A 7,384-nucleotide genomic window follows, 5' to 3' on the forward strand; every position below is an offset into this window, starting at 1 on the left:
AGTTTTAATCATCCATGAGTGTTTATAACTGTTCTCCCCAACTTGATTAGGAAATAATAGTCACCTTAACCTGTTCATTGAATAAATGAATAAATTTAAAAATGAGTAAATGAAGAAATGGAAAAGCTACAAGAAGGCTTGAAGTTCCAAGTTATTCTTAAAGATAAAGATACAGGGAAGTGCTCCAAACCAAGAAAGGAAGAAAAGCACTCACACTGGGCAACTGTTTCTTTCCCACCTGACCCTGCTTTTTATGCTCCAGGGAAATGCTGGCATCAGAAAAAGTGCTTCCTCAGGCTAATATTGGTTTTAATCATTAATTACTAAACAACTGTGTACTCTGTGATTTTTCAAATATGTGGGAAACAGAAATCTCAACTCAGCCTTCTTGGGAATGTTTCATCATACTAGAACTTGTCCCTAACTTATCTAGTGGCCGACCTTTCCCTGAACACCTAAAAATACATACATTGCAGTGCCAGCTTTTGGACAGATGCTCACCTCACCCTGCTCATTGGAAGCTCCACCTAAGCCTTGTTGCCAGGAAATGCCACAAGGCATGTGGGGCTGCTTTGTAGGCTCAATAGGCGTGTTTCTAATAAATGGTTGGCCAAAAATATTTATTGGAAAGAGATAAAAATCTCTTTTATTCGCCCTCTTCCTTACTCTCTGCACTTGACAAGCTCAATAACCCTGTGGAAAATTAGTTGAATATCTCTGAAAGTTAGTTCCTCACCCATAAAACAGGGATAATAATAACTACTTTTCAGTCTCTGTGAACTCCAATATTAGTTAGGTTGCCTTTGGTTGCAAATGAAAGAAAGCCTGACTAAAAGTATGTTAAAGAATAAGGACATTTATGATCTCATCCGCAGCCTGTTGATGTCTGGGCCTCAAGACAGCCTCTCTGGAGTTCTCCTGGCTCCTGTCATGGTCTTTAGACCTTCTTGGGTCCTTGAGCTGCTAGCAGTATGGCCCCTCTGGTGTATAAAAGCTTCCCTAGAAACTACCAGAAGATTTCCCTTTAGGTTATATTGGCCAGACATCAACCACATACCCATGTGTAAACTAGGACAAAAGGAATTAGTATGATTGGTTCATGCCAATCGTGGGTCATTCCCTGGAACTGGAGGAAAGCATCAGCCCCCTTCCCTGAGCACCTTGCATCCTCATATCTGAACAAAATGGGATGTTGAACATTCAGAACAAAGAGGAAATGATTGTTAAATATTAGCTAATAGTGATCACTATTATTTATTGCCAGATAGCCATGTGCCAAGCTCTGTCTTAGAGACTTTTTGTATGTGAACACCTCGTAACGCATCTCTGTGACTTAGGAGCTGGCATTCACATTTTACAGATGGTAAAACAGAGCTTTGATAGGTTAAATCAATTTCCCAGTGTCACACAGGTAGCAAGCTGGTAAGTAGAAAGGCTGGGCTTTGAAGCCAGGCAGATGGTCTTCAAGGCCTATGAATTAAGCCTCAACCTATGCTAGCCTCCCTTATAAGGGTCTGCCAGCCTCTCCACTGGGCAAAGACAATGCTGGACTGTCCAAAATAAGGTCTTAGATAAGTGAAGCCAGTAACTAAAAACTGGGTAAGTACTTAGCTGTGGTTGCCAGGGCGACAATATGGTTACCCACTTAGTGGATAGTTTCTACTGACAACATTGATAATAAATCCTGCTTATCCTAGGCCAGGGATCTTTATGACCTATCTCAATCAATCATTATAACAACCAGCAAGTTCAGTGTTCTTTCTCTCATGCTAAAATAAAAAAATGAGGCTCAGTTAACTTGCCCAAGAAGGTGAGAACCTAGATTTGAACTCAGTTTTGCTTGATTCCAAGGTCTATGCTCTTTGTTCCTGTGCCCCTCAGCTTATTAAAACTTGTAACAAGTGAGTAAAGCTTACATTTACATCAGCCAGGGATCAGTCCTCCAACATGCAGGGAAATTCCACTGAAATATGAACCAGGAAGAGTAATCACCCTGGGAGGCAGGAATTGTGAAGCTGTGATTTATTAATAATTAATCAACAGATTTAATCATGGAGGAAAAGAATATTTATGTAGCTGGTCCTTCATATAAAGTTGTCAAGAGTTTGTTTCTACTACTGTTAAGACATTTATTATATCTTTCTACTTTCTTGTAAATTCATTAGTGTCCCGATCTCACTTCGAGTTGGTAAGCTCCCTGAAGACAAACCATATTTTCCCTTCTCTCTTGATCTTTTCCTGCTGTCTAGCACAACCTAGTAGTTGCTATATGTTCAAGAACTACATGTGGCATATTTTTAAATAACATTTTTATTTTGGAATATTTTGGATTTACTGAAAAGTTGTAAAGATTGTACAGAGAGTTGCTATACATTCTTCACTGTTTTCTTAGTTGTCACACTTCACACAACCTTCATATATTTGTCAAAACTAAGAACTTGACATTGTTTCTAAATTAACCAAACTACAGAGTTTATTCAGATGTCACTAATTTTTCCACTACTGCCCTTTTCTGTTCTAACATCCAACCTAGGATACCAAAATACACAGTATGTGAAGCATTTTACTGTGAAGACAGTCGATTAACTTTCTAAATGTGGTAAGAAAGGAATATGTATAGACAGTTTCTATCTAGAATAATAACATTAAAAATAGGATTTACTAAGTTCTTATTATGCACCAGACACAATTCTAAGAAGTTTATATTTATTATGCCATTTTTTTTCCTTACAAATACTCTATGAGGCAGGTACTATTAGTAGCTCTGTTTTATGCATAGGAAACTAAGGCAGGAGGCATTCATGTTCCTTAGCTTGTAGGAGCTGTGATTCAAGCCCAGTTAGACTCTCACACACCCTATCTAAATGCAATATTTTAGAGTCAGCTGCAAAGATGTGAAAGGATTATTAGGTGGCTTAAAAAATTTTCTTTAACCTGTGTGTTACGGTGAAAGGTAAGACTGGACTAGTTGCTGTTCTTTTCAGACTTATTTTTCAGGACTTCTGTTTTTCCATCCACCCCCTACAAATGGAGGAAGGGCAGCATGCAGGGGCTGTGAGACTTTTGCTAAAAGAGAACTGAAGGTCCTGACACCTCATCTCAAACTTCTTCCGGTCTCATGTACTAGAGTGTCAGGTCCAAGCCTGGGATATAAATGAAAAGTGAATGTGGTTGATAATCATTTTTCCCCATGGTAAACCTTGCCCAAGTGCTCTCATGCTGGAAGAGCAGAGGTGTTGAAAGAATGGAGGAGAACTGGCAGAGCACCATGGCGAGGCCCAAAGGGCAGGCTGGCATCTCCCTGGCACAGGATGTTCCCAGTTACAGCCACTCAAGCTCCGTTTAATTTACAATGGGGAGACTAATAAAATGTTAGCCATGAACAACAAATCCCCAGAATGCTCAGAACTAAACTATTGTCCTTTGAACTCAAAATTTTTCTCTTTCTTCTCACTATTCAACAAAATGTTCGAGAGAACCACTTCTTATTTGAAAGTTCCTGTCGTAAGCATAGAGATTTATTATCATAGGTTTATAGTTATGGTTAGTGGTTAATAAATTATTGCATAAACAGGCCCTCATATTTTTTTTATTAAGTATGGCAACAGGGCCAAGAGTTAAAAGGAGAATGAGAGGCTGCAAAAATAGCTCATTGCGAGTTCTTTCCACCCATTCATTACTCATTCAACAAAAAAAATGCTGTGTTCCTATATGTGCCAGGGACTAAGCCACGTTCTCTGTGTAGAAGTGAAGCTATATATGAGACTAAATCATCAGTCTAGTGTTATAGTTCCTCAATAAGAAATATCTATATACATGGCTTTACAAGTTGCCCTTCACTACCCATAAGTGGTACTTAAACTAATTCTACAGCTTAGAGACAGCAATACATGACATGGAACAGAGTAATGTTGAAAATATATCTGAGTCCATCCCACACACTAAATAAAAATATTCTTTTGAGAAACTTTCAGCAACATATAGGTTAGGTGTGTGAGAGAGACAGGAATATATTTCTTACCATTGATTCTAGTCAAAGAAGTTACAATAGCATTGTTCATTTGGGAAACAAACGTGAAAGTGGGAAATTTCTCCTGTAGTGGGAGGAGGAAGATAGGAAGAATCCCCATGATTCTTGAGTTGAGTCTTAAATAGTAGTTTTTACCAGGTGGATTATATGATGAAGGATGCTCTAAACTAACAACAGCAGAATGGAAAACACACAGGAAGATCCAACAACCTGGAACACTATGAACACTGTAAGTTCTGACTGTCTTCTGATATTTGAGGGCAAAGGAGCCTATGCACTGTCAGAGGGCCAGAGAGAATGACTACCCTGTGTGTGCCTGAGAGCAGAACTTCTCAAATTTAATGTGCACACAAATCATCTGGGGATGTTGTTAAAATGTGCAATCTGATTCAGGAGGTCTGGGATGGGTCCTGACACTGCATTCTAACAAGTTCCCAGGTGATGCTCATGCTGCTTATCCGGGGACTATGCCTTGAGAATCAAGGCCTATTCTTAGAAAGTGAGAAGGCATTGTTTACAGTGTTCTCATTTTGTTCTGGGAATGTATATGATCCCTGTGATCTGCCTAGATGTAGGCAGCCTTCTGGTGTGTGGGAATTCAGGGAGTTGCAGAACCAGTTAGAAATGCTGTCTAATAGTCATTGAATACTACCATCTGGCAGGTGCTGCTTTAGGTCCATTATGGGTAGGTTCTTATTGGAAAATATAATAAGCTGAAAGATAGGCAGTATTATTATTGCTTTTTTTTTCTGTGGCAGAGTTTCACTCTTATCGCCCAGGCTGGAGTACAATGGTGCGATCTCGGCTCATGGCAACCTCTGCCTCTCGGTTTCAAGCAATTTTTCTGCCTCAGCCTTCTGAGTAGCTGAGATTACAGGCATACACCACCATGCCCGGCTAATTTTGTATTTTTTTTTTTTTTTTTTTTTTTTTTTTAGTAGAGACGGGGTTTCTCCATGTTGGTCAAGCTGATCTTGAACTCCCGACCTCAGGTGATCCACACTCCTCGGCCTCCCAAAGTGCTGGGATATAGGCGTGAGCCACCGTGCCCAGCCTATTATTGCCATTATATATATAAGGAAATTAGTAACTTCCTTGAGGTCATAGGGTGTGGTAGAGCAAGAATTGGAATCCCAGGCTCTTACTAGTATAGTTATCCTGAGCTGTTTGAGTGGTTGGAACTGAGAGTACCCTCAGTTCTGTCTTTCTTGGCAGGACCATTTTCTCATTGTCATTTTAGATTTTTCTTCTACAAATGGCAGTATAAGCCCTTACTAGACAAAGTGGAAATAGCACATACTTCACTAGGTTGTTTTAAGGGTTAATATAAATAGTGCATATGAAACACCCAGCAGAGTGTGTGACAGCAGGAGGCCTATAAAACACTGTCATTTAGATTACATTGTTGGTTATGAGACAGAAACGTCAGAGGTTTTAGAACCAGATTTCCTTCTTCTCCCCACCACAAACAATTCCCTAGTTTTCTTATACAGTTGTCTAGGAAAATGTCATGGCTTGGGGAATTTTTGTTGTGTATTATCTGGGATAATATTTGCTTTTGTTTTGTTTGTTTGGAATTGGCTTTTGGATTGTTTTAAGGGAGTAGAAGCAGAAGTTTCTTTTCTTATCCTGGCGGAAAAACTGTATCCCATTAAAGACATATGGCAACAGAAACTAATTGCACCTTCTTAAAAGGTCCTAATGGCAACTCCAGACACATCCTCAGCACATCACAAAAACATATTAGCCTGCTAGCTGAAATGAAGTACCTGGTCTTAAATGCTATCAGACATTATAAATCCCAAATCATTAGTGTTTGCCAGTAGCTAATTCCATTACTTCTTTTCCTCTAGAAAGTATTACCTTTAGGTAGGAGGTCTTATCAAAGAAACAATATATTTTGCTCTCACATAAATTCAAGTCTATGATAGTACATGTTAAGATTATGTGTACTGATTACTTTGAAAGGTGTTCTTCTGAAATAGCTTCAAATTCTTTTACATTCTTTTATTCTTTCCCTCTGTTTTCCTTCTATGTCAAAATTTGGAGAAATTATTATCACTATTTTGCCACATCAATCCTTAACTTGCTGTGTGCTGAGAAGTCTAATTGAGTACAGGACTTAAAATCATTGAGCATTGCCCAAGTGAAGTTTGGCTGTGGCAAGTAAGAATGGAATGAAATAACATTTAATTTAATACGAATGAAATGAAACTGTAATCTAGCAGCCTCAGTTCTTCTTGATGTATCTTTGGGCCTGAGATAAGGTTTCAGTGTTTCTCTGCCAAGTGTGGAAAAATTTGGAGAATAACAGACTGACAGTCTTTTTACCAGAGAGTAGAGAGAACTATCTTTATTGAATTCTAGAATATTAAATCTAGAAAAAACACTGTTATAGATGATATAAATCACTTCCCTTCCCCAGCATTTTACAAATGAGAAAATTGAGGCCCAGAGAATTTAGCCCATTATCACACAGCTAATTAATTGATGGCCAAGGAAAATTAGACATTAGATTCTCTTTTCCACTTTATCAGGAGCAATTTTATTTATGCTACTTATACTATGTTTATCCCTAAATTATTATGCTAGATATACTAGGGAAGGTGGTTACAGTCGCTCTAAAATTGAAACTACAAATGGTGTAATGTTTCCAAAATTCAGGTAAGAAGCTATTAGAGGTTACGGTACAGCACTCCTGGTGATCTATTCCTGAAATGTAAACCTCTGAGCTGCAAGTCTGGGGCAGCTCTTGAATGCACAAGTAGTCTTCTTGGAGTGGCAACTTGCTCCTTCTATTACATGACCAGTAGCCATTGTGTGTGTGTGTGTGTGTGTGTGTATTAGGGGAGGGAGGAGAACTAAGGCAATTCCCTGTCGCTGGCACTGCCCAGCCTCACCAAGAAGTCACAGTGCTCTCATCTTCCCCAATTCCAAGTTGGGTGGGTCCCAGTCACATTTCCCATGGATGTCCGTGTAGGCCATCTGAAATGCTATTTCAGAGACAGAGTGTTCTAAATCAGGTTTTGTGTTTTGGCAGAGGAATGGAACCCTCTTTTCTAATATTACTTCTGTGGGAAAGTGTTTTCTGAGCTCCAAACAACTCAACTTACAAATGCATTTTTGGAATATGACCCATTTATATGCTGAGGACTGCCTGTTCTGGGGGGAAAACAACTTCCCATGTACAGCTTGGTGGAAACAACTGCAGGCATTTCTTATGTTGATCTTATTCAAGGAATATTATATAATGTGCCTGAAATCTGAAGCACATTCAGGCTTTCCTCCAGGTCGGTTTGGTTATGAGGTAAGCAGCTTTCCTATGAGGTAGGATTTGAGGATGAGATGAGTTCC

This window comes from Aotus nancymaae, unplaced genomic scaffold, assembly GCF_030222135.1.
Source record: "Aotus nancymaae isolate 86718 unplaced genomic scaffold, 86718_ANA_hifiasm-v0.15.2.pri h1tg000040l, whole genome shotgun sequence".
Lineage (NCBI taxonomy): Eukaryota > Metazoa > Chordata > Mammalia > Primates > Aotidae > Aotus > Aotus nancymaae.